The sequence below is a fragment of the Magallana gigas genome, chromosome 8, assembly GCF_963853765.1.
Source record: "Magallana gigas chromosome 8, xbMagGiga1.1, whole genome shotgun sequence".
Lineage (NCBI taxonomy): Eukaryota > Metazoa > Mollusca > Bivalvia > Ostreida > Ostreidae > Magallana > Magallana gigas.
Genome location: NC_088860.1, coordinates 49,351,898 through 49,365,633, shown reverse-complemented (window position 1 = coordinate 49,365,633; position 13,736 = coordinate 49,351,898). Strand labels below are relative to the sequence as shown.

Below are 13,736 nucleotides of genomic sequence, written 5' to 3'. Positions count from 1 at the left end.
AAATGGGGGAGGGGTCGAGGTGTACACACCATTGTGCATTCTCATTGTATGACGCAATACGAACTGAATGATAAGACTAATGCATAAACGTTTTGTTTATTTGAACATGCGTTTTCGTACTGACAAAAGTCTCATGGTAAATATTGTTGATTGATTTTTGAAAACTGTAAAATAAGAAATGAACAAAATAATTGCTTATACCGCCAGCTTTTGTGCAGGCATTGACGCTAACACGCATCAAACCATCTAATATCTGACATAATTGACACTTTGAGGCTGATATCAATCACATGTACTTATCACACACTCATATTCAAGAAAACGCTTCATCAATACATGTATCACCAAATTTAATAGAGTCAATTATAATATCTACGAAAACTTTTTAAGAAAATTCTTTACGAAAAAAAGTATGTAATGATGAACAAAACTCTTACCTTGTACAAAAATTGTTCTGCACGAAAACAACCATTTCCAATCATAACGCAGCTTGGGTCTGTAAAAATGCTCATTTCTTTAGTTTTCAATATGTCATATATTAACGAAGTGTGTTTTTCGGTTTAAAAGATTTTTGCTGTGAAAAAGGTAGTACATCTAGGATAAATTGATACTGATTGCTAATAGTATGAAAAATATAGTTATTGTTTTTTGTTGTGATTAAATGTAACACACATTTTATGTAGACACATCTTACTTATACTAGTTACTATACTGTAAATTCCTAATCGCTAGAAGCAGATCTTGCGGATTCTAAAATATCGCTTTTATATTTCAGACGCATGGAAAATATGATAAATTTTAAAAAAAAAATTCGGCGTTCGCGAAATCATATTCTTGCAAATTAATGAAAAACGGTTTATGCGAGTAACTAGACACCAGCGTAAAAGAAAGAAATCTAAAATATCCAGACAGTAACTTGATTTGCTTAACACAACACTCATTTCCAATTAAACATTGAATGACATGTATGTCTAGCTCAATAAAAAAAATATACATAGTCTGATCATATCAAATTTACATTCGAGCAGTCAAATGACCCATTTTTGCCAAGACATGTACGTTCAAACAAACTTTGATCCACAAATTAGAGAAAAAGGAATTTTGGTCCATTAAATTTTCTTTATTTTTATAAGAGAAAAATATTTGTCCATAATATTTATCTTTAAGTTTTTACAGAAAAAAGAATCAAATAGCAAAGGTTTTTAACAAGTATAACATATTCAATTTACATGATATATACTTGTATCAACAATTGAAAAGTGCATGTACATAATAATGTGTTCAAGATATTTAATGATTTTTCACAATACAAATTATATATATATACGAAACTTACTCTTAAATATTTCAGAAGAGAGATAAATAGAGGAAGGGCAGCCGGATCTGAAGTGCCTGCAGTTGTATGCATTCACTCTGGAGAGGCTTGTGTACATATATAAACATGTATCTGAAATGACATTAAATGTTATAGAAAAATATAATTACCTAGAAATTCATTATATATAAGATATAAACCATTGGAAATTCAAAATATTCGTTGTACATGTAACAATAATTCTTGAGATATGTATCGATAAACTATGCATTAAAAACATTTGTAAAAATTTCAAAATACTGGAATGCATGTGTATCTAATTGACGTTCGATTACAGTAACACTGTTATTATGAATAATTATATAAAAAAGTGAGACAGAGTGACAGGGTCTTCATTACCTTTGGTTATCAATATTCGTGGGTATATGTAACAAAACTCTAATAGCTGTGTGCGGTCATCGTTTGGTATACACATATATCCGTTGTTATCTGTGCAGTTGATGGCAGACGACCTCTTGTTCCACTCTGATTGATTTCTAGGACATAGTTCTGTCGAGTATACTGGAAACTCATAGCCGTCCAATAGTCTCTGAAAGTTGAAGAAATTAATATTTATCTAACAAGCATTGCTCTCCTAATCATATCTGCTATTTTTTTATTTGTATTTGTCTCAATATGTTAATAGTGTTGTTGATCACACTTTTGATGTTTTGACAGTCTTTATATACTAGTATATTGTTTAATATATTCAGTCATTTCACGCATATCTTTTACAATTTTAACGAAATGATATGTGATTTGTATGCTATGATATTGGAAATTAAGATGAAGGGTTTAATGAGATGCTATGCTATGGCATGCTATGAAATCTTATCAGAAACGTCTCCGTATACAGAATAGTTCTAAACATTTCGAGGTAGAATGATAAGAAACAAAACTTTACTACTAATCTGCAATGTGAAAACGTATTCTTGAAAATAAAAGCATTTAAAACCGACTTTAATTCATGTTAAATGCTATGGTATGCTATTACACGATATGGTGAATAAGAATCTATGAGATTGAAAATTACATTTTAAGATTCCATTGTTATTGTATGAGATTCCAATGTTATGGTATAATATTTAAAAGATACGTTTTCGTTTGCTTTGCTATGGTGTATGTTGTAAGAGATATGCTTAGACTGGCTGTAAACAATCCATGTGTAAATGGTTTTCTTCAAAAGTTACAACATATTTCCTTATCACAAGGACATTTTATTTTATTTTAATGACTTCTTTTCTATAAATTATTTTCAGAAGCAAATGTTTCTCTAAAATTATGAATGGCTTTTAAGATAATATTAAAGTCATTTCATGCATATCTTTTACAATTTAATGCTATGCTATGGTATGCGATTTTAATGATATGCTATGAGATTTGTATGGTATGCTATGAGATTTGTATGGTATGCTATGAGAAATTGAATTGGAAGGCTTAATGATATGGTATGCTATGCTATGCTATAGTATGCTATGAGATTCGAACAAAAACGCCTCCATACACAGAAGAGTTCCACACATTTCGAAGTGAAATAATAAGAAGCCAAAGTATACCACAAATCTATCATGTAAACATTTATTTTTTCAAATAAAAACATTTAAAACCGAGTTAAAAAAATGTTGTATGCTATGCCATGGTATGCTATGGTATGCTATGGTATGATATGACGAATGCGATTCTATGAGATTGTATGCTATGGTATGAGATTCCAATGCTATGCTATGAGATTCCAATGCTATGCTATGAGATTTCAATGCCCTGCTATGCTATGGTGTATGTTGTAAAAGATATGCTTGAACTGACTGTATTACAAAAATTAAATCAAAATCATTTAAATTACTATTTAATTCGACAAAGTGCACCTTGCTACAAATCAACACCGGTACGACATCATTTGTACCAACTCGCACAGATCGTGTCAAGAAAGTTATCAGTCTGTTCTATTTATCTATTTTCTTTTTATAATTTATTGTTTTTATTCCATACGTACTAATGTTGACATTAATAAATTCAGTAACTTTAAATTTAATACACATGCATACTCACACACACACAAGTAAATTTACATACATTTTTCAATATAAGTGGTAAATGGTTACTTTCCTTAAAAAAAAACCCAAAAAGCAAAAATAAATAGTAAGAAGAATAGTAATAATCATAATATCATAAACTAATTATCTAAAATATTTTTCCATGTAAGCCACAACTTTGAAATATTGTGCAGTTTTTATTTCAACTAATCCACATTATTTGCCTTAAATGCATCAATTATAAATTTTAAAAAGCTTCAGTAAAAATCTATAGTTTCTAATGCTTCGAGCAAGGATTTGGTGAGCTATCAAGGGCTAACAAAGTGTTGTCTACATACTGTGATATTTTATGTGAACTTCTTTATTTTTAACGAAAATGCCCATAATATCATTGTTATCCCTAATAAGAATTGAAAGGATTTCTGTACGTATAATGAATATATATGGAACAACAGGATCTCCTTGTCTACAACCCTTTTGTATGTGAAATTGTTCTGATAAAAAAAAAACTTTGTAAAAATGCAGGCATGAATATTTGTGTTAAAAATTGTTATCCCCTGGATAATATATTCTCCAATCCAAAAAGAAAACTGTATGAATAAACGACCATGATATAGAGTCAAAGGCTTTTTCGAAGTCAATGAGGACCGAAAGACCCGGAATTTTATGTATCTCTGTGTACGACATCAGATCGTAGACAAAGCTAGCATTTTCCCCAATGCATCTACCTTTTATAAAATCAGACTGTGCATTTGAAATAATAATGTCCAAAACTTGTTCGATTCTAAAACTTAGACAACCAGATATAATCTTGTAGAGAACATTGAAAAGGGTTATTGGTCTCCAGTTCTTTAGAAACTGTCTTGGATTGTCACCTTTTGGCAAACATGAAATAATTCCATTCCCTTGAGAAATAGCATGCTCTTTTTTAAGAAAATACAGCCAATGGCTCTTTTACCGTAATTGTTGATATCACTTCATTTTTTTTAATTCGGCAGTATACCTATTACTACCAGGGGATTTATTATTCTTCATTTGCTTCAATACATTAAGAACTTCTCCTTCCTCAATGTCTCTCTCCAGACTTTTGGACGTATTTGTATCTATTTTAGGAGAAGTAAAATTCGAAAAATCTTCTTTTAAATTTATATTAACTAAAATTGTATCTGCACTTTTATACAGAGTTTCATAGTATGTCTAAACTTCATCTAAAATTTCTGTTTGTTCGAATACAGTGCCAGTACCCTCTAATTCATTTGTTTTATTGCTTTATTTAAATAACTCCTAGATTCTAAATTACAGAAGTATTTTGATGGTTTTTAACCCTCCTCTATCCAGCGAGCTCGGGACCCTATCATTTGGCCTAGTAACTTTTCGTTTCTAAAACACTCGAGTTCCTTTTTAAGGTCTTCCGTTGGAAGCGGAAGACCTTATTGTTTTTGCTTTGTTTCTTTTCCTCTATTATTATTAAGGTCTTCCGTTGGAAACGGAAGACCTTATTGGTTTTGCTTTGTTTCTTTTCCTCTATTATTATTAAGGTCTTCCGTTTCCAACGGAAGACCTTATTGTTATTGCTTTGATTCTTTTCCTCTATTATTATTATTATTCTTTTTTTTTTCTCCCACGTTTTCTAAAAAATGCTTCTGCCGATTTTCATGAAATTTTCAGATCTTATTCATGACAAAATTTGTAAGAAAAGTACACGAGCTTTTTTTGGTCGTCACTTCCGGTACCGAGATATTAAAGATTTTACGTTTTTGCTTGTTTACGATTTTTCTCAAAAAGTATTTAAGATAGAACCTTCAAATTTTCAGAGATGGTAGAGAGTGAACGGCCGCAGTGACCTTTGCATATCAGAACGTCCGCCGTCACTTCCGGTCGTCACCGGAAGGAAATGAAAAACCTTAATTTTTCAATTTTTTAAACTTGAATTTTTTTTATGTTTTTATTCGATAGAGACACTTAAAACACTTCAGAATATGAAATTTGTTTTAAAATCGATCCACGCATTCCCGAGATTTTGTGCTCAAAAGTTCTGAAGCGAGGGTCCGCGTAGCTCAGTCGTTAGAGTGGTGGACTTGTGCCCAGGCGACCCGGGTTCCGTCCCCAAGTGCCGATTATATTTCTTCCCTAATTTTGTTTTGTTTAATGATTTTATCTTTAAAATGATGGTTTTTATTGTTTTCCGTTTTATTTTTTATAATAAACAAAGATAACAGCTTTTTTAGTATAGATATAGAGCTCGTTTCTGTCAGCAGTTGGCTTAATTCAGACGCTCGTCGCATCGCCAGCATCAAAGACATGCCGCCGAAGCTCCCTTGCAGTACGACCGCATTAGAGTTCACTGGGACGCTTTGCCGGCATCAAAGAAATGCCGCCATCTCCTTGACTGTATGCACACAACATTTACTTAACAATGCACAAACGTTATTCTACATGGCTTTAAAATGAGGACTGATTAGTATTTATTTACATAATTATATAGATAAACGCATGCATGAATACATGCGTTTATTGACATAGGTTTCTTATATATTGATTTCCTGAACACTATAAAACACTATGAAATCTCTCTCTCTCTCTCTCTCTCTCTCTCTCTCTCTCTCTCTCTCTCTCCCTCCCTCTCTCTCTAAAGTACAAATGTTTTAGCATTTGAATAAGAACTAATACAAGTAACATGCAGTAAATTGGATAGAGGCTAAATGTACATTGCGTACAAAAATTATACATGTATTTATTTTAAGTTACGGGATAATGTCTATGGATTCAAATAATTTGAAATTCATTGTTTAATGATTGTCTTCTTACTGATTGGAAGTCAACGCTAAAAAGTCATTTTTATTACAGATGGTGTACTTTTTTCTTTCTTTTTTTGTGCATGTCTATATACTGATACAAATCTGTTGCCTGTCTGGGATTAAGAAAAACCTCCGAAGTTTATACACGTAACAATACAAACAAACGGGTGACTGCAACAAGGTTTGAAAATTGACCACCCGTTTATGAGTGTTTGAGCCTAAGAATAAACAGATGTAAAAAAAAAATCAATAGTTACATCTTTCAAACAACGCTTATACATTGTTCTAACATATTTATTTTATTTAGAAATTGTACATGTGTAATATGTGATATTTAGAATTTAATAATCTACGTTTAATATAGAAGTCACCGACCGACCGACCCCCCCCCTTCCCAATTCATAAAATCATTTAGTTTTTCTGGCCCGATTTTACTTGTATTAATAACAGAGGTATGAAGCTTTTGGCATTTGAGTTTCAATTGTCGTGTTTGACATGTACTGTAAAAAAAAAACTCTAACTCCCAAGCCCTTCACTCAATCCTAATGAAAATGTGTGTAAATGAACCTCGGACCACATTCTTATCGTCTGTTAAATATGCAGCGGATTGCAGAATTAAGACGAAATTCCTGAGATCAAACGACGCCTATTGCCTATACGTGGAAATTAAATTTACATAGTACACGCACCGACCCCCCCCCCCCCACCTCCTTCCTATTCACAAAATCATTTAGTTTTTCTGGCCTGATTTTACTGGATCTTTCATCTTGAACCTTTATTTTCAACCTAGTTCAATTCTAGATAACTGTTCTAATGACCAGACCTATTCGTTCATTTTTAAGAGAGTTATGATTTTTGGGGCATTTGAGTTTCGATTGGTGTAGTTGACATGTACTGTAGAAAAAAATTCTAACTCCCGAGCCCCTTACTCAATCCTAATGAAATTTTGTGTAAATGTATCTCGGACCCCATTCTTATTGTCTGCCAAATATGCAGCGGATTGAACAATTAAGATTCCTGAGATCAAACGGCGAGTATAGCCTGTACGGGGACTTAAAATTTACACAGTACAAGGGATGTAAGCAGCCGCGTAATATTTCTGTTCCATGTAAATTTCTTGTTTTCCGTTTAGTCTGTATCTTCGATAGCGTGTGAACTACATATGTACTTATGAATGTTAGAACTGTGGAAATTACTGTCATCAAATTTTTACCGAATAAATTAACGTGTTACTGATTTCGTTATTTCTACATTTAGAAAGATTTTATCAATCCTGCTGAAAAAAAACAGTCAAACATAATAGTAAACGACACAAAAAAAAATTCTCAACACTGAAATACATGGGTGAAATGCATCAGTCATTGCCTTAGGACTTGCCCTAATTGTTGTTAGCTGAATCCGAGATCCACACCTCAAAATCTTATTTTCGATTTATTTACGACGAAATCAAGCACGGGTCTTTTCACCCCCCTCCAGACACAAACACGCATCAATATTTCAAATGACCTCGCACTGTTACCAAACCTGAATAGTCAGACATCTTACACGTTGTTTTTCATATCATACAAAAACTCAGCTCCTCTCCCGGGTGGAAACGCCGAAAATTCAAAGACAAATTCGGGAATTATTTCGCGTCAGCCATGTTTTGAGACACCTGCAAAGGCTGTGTGTTCTAAACTCGCCGGAGCCGAGATTTGTTCTTTCTCTCTATTTCTTTCTCTCCTTTTTACTTAATTTTCTAACTAAAATATTCAACATAAAAGGGTTGTTGGACTGTAGTACAAGTTGAGAAACACTCTTCAGTTAAGATTTAGACAAAAACAGTCTTTTAATTATTAGGGTCTTCCGTCTTCAGCGGAAGACCCTTCTTTTCTTATTGTTATTAGGGTCTTCCGTTTACAAAGGAAGACCCTCTTTTTTTTTCTTCAGTTTCTTTTTATTACAGGTCATTTGACCTGTTATTAGGTCAAAAGACCTCTTATTTAATATGAAATTAAATGGGGCTGATCCTTCAAATTAGCGATCCAACGGGGTGTATAATCCTTCATCCATCGCTCTTTTAGATCACCAGATTTCCTGATATGTTTCGTTGATGAAGATAAAAGGCAAGGTCATTTCCTCTTCTGAAAATCGGACGGAAGACCTCCTCGTTGCTCGCAACGAGATCGTGTCTAGTTATTATTAATTTTTTTTCTGTCACGTTTTCTCAAAAATGCTTCAGCCGATTTGGATGAAAATTTCAGATCTTATTCATGACAAAATTTGTAAAAAAAATTACACGAGAATTTTATGGTCGTCACTTCCGGTACCGAGATATTAAAGATTTTATGTTTTTGCTTGTTCACGATTTTTCTCAAAAAGTATTCAAGATAGGACTTTCAAATTTTCAGAGAAGGTAGAGAGTGAACGGCCGCAATGCCCTTCGTATATCCGAACGTCCGCCGTCACTTCCGGTTATCACCGGAAGGAAATGAAAAACCTTAATTTTTTTAATTTTTTTATTTGAATTTTTTTATTTTTTCATTCGATAGAGACGCTCTCAAAACTTCTGAATATGAAATTCGTTTGAAAATCGATCCACGCATTCTTGAGATTTTGGACTCCAAAGTCCTGAAGCGAGGGTCCGCGTAGCTCAGTCGTTAGAGTGGTGGACTTGTGCCCAGGCGACCCGGGTTCAGTCCCTGAGTGCCGAATCTTTTTTCTCTCTTATTTGTGTTTTGATTAATGGTTTTATCTTTAAAATGATGGATTTGAATGTTTTTCGTTTTATTTTTGTCATAAATAAAAAAAAATAGCGGTTTTTTTTTAGTACAAATATTAAGCTCTTTTCTGTCAGCAGCTCTCTAAATTCCGACGCTCTTCGCATCGCCGACATCAAAGACATGCCGCCGAAGTGCCCCTGCAGTTCGACCGCATTAGAGTTCGCTGGGTCGCTTTGCCGGCATCAAAGAAATGCCGCCATCTCAATGACTGTATGCACACAGCATTTAGCAATGCACCCACGTTATTCTACTTGGCTTAAAAAGGAGGACTGAGTAGTATTCAATCCCATATATATAGATACACACATGCATGTATACATGCGTTTATTGACATAGGTTGCTTATATATTGATTTCCTGAACATTATAAAACACTATGTAATCTCTCTCTCTCTCTCTCTCTCTCTCTCTCTCTCTCATCTCTCTCTCTCTCTCTCTCTCTCTCTCTCTCTCTCTCTTGAATAAGAACTAGTACAGGTAACATGGAGTAAAGGTTTAAAAACTTATACATTGTTCTAACATAATTATGTATTTTATCTAGAAATTGAGTAATATGTGATATTTAGAATTTAATATCGAACGTTTAATATAGAAGTCACCGACCGACCCCCCCCCCCCTCCCAATTCATAAAATCATTTAGTTTTTCTGGCCCGATTTTACTTGATCTTTGATCTTGGGCCTTTAATTTCAACTGATTACCATTCTAGATTTCTGTACTAATTACCAGACCAGTAAATTCGTTCATTAATAACAGAGTTATGAAGTTTTTGGCATTTGAGTTTCAATTGTCGTGTTTGACATGTACTATAAAAAAAATTCTAACTCCCAAGCCCTTCACTCAATCCTAGTGAAAATTCGTGAAAATGAACCTCGGACCCGATTCTTATTGTCTGTGAAATATGCAGCGGATTGAACAATAAAGACGAAATTCCTGAGATTAAACGGCGCTTATTGCCTATACGTGGAAATTAAATTTACACAGTACACCCACCGACCCCCCCCCCCCCCCTTCCTATTCACAAATTCATTTAGTTTTTCTGACCTGATTTTACTGGATCTTTCATCTTGAACCTTATTTTCAACCTAGTTCAAGTTTAGATTACTGTACTAATGACCAAACCTATTCGTTCATTTTTAAGAGAGATATGAATTTTTGGGCATTCGAGTTTCGATTGGCGTGCTTGACATGTACTGTAGAAAAAAATTTAACTCCCGAGCTCCTTACTCAATCCTAATAAAATTTTGTGTAAATGTACCACAGACCCCATTCTTATTGTCTGCCAAATATGCAGCGGATTGAACAATTAAGAAGAAATTCCTGAGATCAAACGGCGAGTATAGCCTGTACGTGGACTTAAAATTTACAGAGTACAAGGGATGTAAGCAGCCGCGTAATATTTCTGTTGCATATATATTCCTTGTTTTCCGTTCAGCCTGTATCTACGATAGCGTGTGAACTACTTATGAATGTTAGAACTTTGGAAATTACTGTCATCAAATTTTTACCGAATAAATTTACGTGTTACTGATTTCGTTATTTCTACATTTATAAAGATATTATCAATTCTGCTGAAATAAAAAAGTCAAACATAATAGTAAACGACACGAAAAAATATTCTCAACACTGAAATACTGTAGATTCCTTATTTTACGCGAGTACTTAATTCCGCGATTCAATGATTTACCATTAAATCGTGAGAACATAAAATCGCGAATGCCAAAATTTTATCATAGTTTCATGTAGTTTACATGTGTTACATTAAAAGTTTAAAATTTATCAATTTAAACTTAACTATAACAGTTTATTAGCTTGACATTTCGAAATTCCACGTAGATAAACTTATTTATTTTGTTTCGGCTTCAAGTCAATCCTGTCTTTGTTACAGGTCTTCTTTGCGGAAATGCGAGTAATTGTTGTAACACCTTAAGGTTTTTGGCTTAGCTAACAGTGTCAAGCATCAAAGAAATTTTGCCGAAATTGGGCGTTAACCTTTTTAAAATGAGTTACCTGATTGGTCAATTTCAAGTCCGTAGAGTGACCACGTTGGTGAGTGATTTTTACGAAATCACTTTCCAACTTGCGGCTCATCGAAATAAACATCTTTTAATTAATTTCTACGGATTTTGATTTTGATTCCTCAGGTAAGCTCAAAATTATTTATAAGTACTTTTAATAATATTTATTAGTTAAAAAATCTTATTTTAAGATTATTTGGAAACGTTTTTTATTATTATTTACTTTTAAAGGAATTTGATTAATAAATCATAACAATTCTTAAATTATCAAATCTAACTATAAATATTCTGTTCAACTTATATCAGTTTTGTTATTGGACTAAATAACGTAAGTAATTCGTTATCCTTAATATATATTAATTAGTTTCACGAATTTTTCATATTTCAACTTCAAATTTTACCGCGCTAAATTTAAAGAACTCTTCTGTGCTAACAGATAAACAAGTGAACGTATACAAAACGAAAATAGAAATTTTATCTGCTAAATTCTAAAACATGTCAAAATCTTGAGTAATTATTTCATTCTTTCGATAATTCATTTTCGATCCATCATGTTATTACTAAGGAAACATTTTATAGGTAAGACGGTATCACGACGGTGAAAACCAGAGTGTGACACATGTGTCTCAAAATTAAAAGCGAGACTTTAGAATTCGCGATACGGGCTTCTCGCGATTTTACGCAGATACTAATTTCTCGCGTTTAATTAGGAATTTACAGTACATGGATAAAATGCATCAGTCATTGTTTTAGGACTTCCCCTAATTGTTGTTAACCGAATCCGAGATCCACACCTCAAAATTCTATTTTCGAATTTATTTAAGACGAAAATCAAGCTCGGGTCTTTTCACCCCCCCCCCCCCCCCTCCAGACACAAACACGCACCAATATTTCAAATGACCTCGCACTGTTACCAAACCTGAATAGTCAGACATCTTACACGTTGTTTTTCATCTCATACAAAAACTCAACTCCTCTCCCGGGCGGAAACCCCCAAAATTCAAAGACAAATTCGGGAATTATTTCGCGTCAGCCATGTTTTGAGACACCTGCAAAGGCTGTGTGTTCTAATCTCGCCAGAGCCAAGATTTGTTCTTTCTCTCTATTTCTTTCTCTCCTTTTTGTCTAATTTTCTAACTAAAATATTCAACATAAAAGGGTGTTTGACTGTAGTACAAGTTGAAAAACACTCTTTAATTAAGATTTAGACAAAAACAGTATTTTATTATTAGGGTCTTCCGTCTTCAGCGGACGGAAGACCTCCTCGTTGCTCGCAACGAGATCGTGTCTAGTTTTATCTATTTTTTTTTAAATCAACAAAAGCACCTGATTTGAAATCCTATTTTTTGCAATACTGTTTTTTTTCTTTTTTATATACATGAATTTACATCAAATTTTTTTACTCTATGCGTTTTCTAAATATGGATTACTAACACATTGTTTTACATTTTTTACCTTTTGAACGTAGTCTTTATCTGTACGTAAATAAATATTAAATTCCCAAAGACCACGCCCTCTCTGGAAAGGATTATTTTAAGCTCGAGCAAAACAATAGATCAGACCTGTATCCAGGTTTGGCAGTGCAGTTTTCAACAAGATTGTTTAAGCTATGAGAAACGAGAAAATAATCAAGGTGACCGTTTTTCAGCCGTGTATAAACTTTATTTCAGGATTTAGGACTCTATAGTAATCTATAAGGCATACGTCCTTAATATTAGATATTATGCACGTAAGTCTATTTAACTATAAAGTATTTAGTAATTAGTTCCCACTTCGAGAGAAAAAAAATGTTCAATAATAAACAAAACTAGACTCTTGTTGCAAAAGCAACAAAAAGGTCTTCCGTTTTGATATACACGAATCAATTTAACCGTAGACATAGCTTCTCTTACACAGAGAAAATAGTTGATATGATAATTATTGTGAATGATATATCCAGACGTTACTTCCACGTAAAACAATGAGATTGAAAAAGAAAACAATTTTTCAAGTACTCTCTGTGACGACCGGAAGTAATGCCGAACTAAACTAAACAGGTTAAACCTTTGTACAATCATCAGTCAATCTTTCCTCAAAGTTTGGTTGTTAACGTTTCTGCTAAGTCTGAAATCTCTTTGAAACAATAGTTTTTGTCTGGAGACAGGAAACGGACGAACTGAAGTGATTAATAAAAAAGCTGGTATTTTTTTTGTACATTTGCTTAGCGAACATGACTGTTTATCAGGCTGGATGAAACACCCAAGATGATTTATTTGAATCCTTCCGGTGAAAACCGGAAGTGACAGTTGACAAAATAAAACCCGCTTAACATATCATCAATCAAATGTCTATCATTCATGAAAGCTTTGTGTCTCAATCACTTACAGTAACAAAATCTTGCGGGCATCAAATTTGTAAAAAGGAAAGCTAAATAGAGGTATTTGAGATATCTCACCAGAAGTTAGTTATTTGAAAATTTAACATTGTAAAGATGATACATCTAAGATTGTATACTGGTATATTCATTCCATGTAAAAGAAATTAGTAAAGAAAAAACATAATTTTTGTAGTGCTTCCGGTGACGACCGGAAGTTACGCCGAACAACATAAAAAGTTTAAAGACATGTACATATATAGGTTTATCATCCCACAAAGTTTGATTGTTCAAGTCGACACCGTTTATGAGATCTCGTCGAAATAAGGTTTTTTGTCTCGGGACAGGAAACGGACAAACTGAAGTGCTCAATGTAAATTGTATTAAATATTTCTTGTATACTTGCCTTTTGTACATTAT

At 33.2% G+C, this 13,736-nt stretch overlaps 1 protein-coding gene and 1 long non-coding RNA gene across 2 annotated transcripts in view; both read right to left on the bottom strand.

Annotated features, from left to right (window-relative positions):
* The window catches only part of LOC105340291 (uncharacterized), a 754,579-nt gene that overhangs the window by 25,101 nt on the left and 715,742 nt on the right, over positions 1–13,736 (bottom strand). The window lies entirely within an intron of this gene.
* LOC117690508 (uncharacterized) overlaps positions 431–13,736 on the bottom strand; it is a 46,374-nt gene continuing 33,068 nt past the window's right edge. Inside the window, exons 2-4 of the long non-coding RNA XR_010708626.1 lie at positions 1,715–1,904; positions 1,337–1,447; positions 431–496 (exon numbers count right to left, since the gene is read on the bottom strand). This is a non-coding gene — a long non-coding RNA (uncharacterized lncRNA). The remainder of the gene's footprint in view (positions 497–1,336; positions 1,448–1,714; positions 1,905–13,736) is intronic.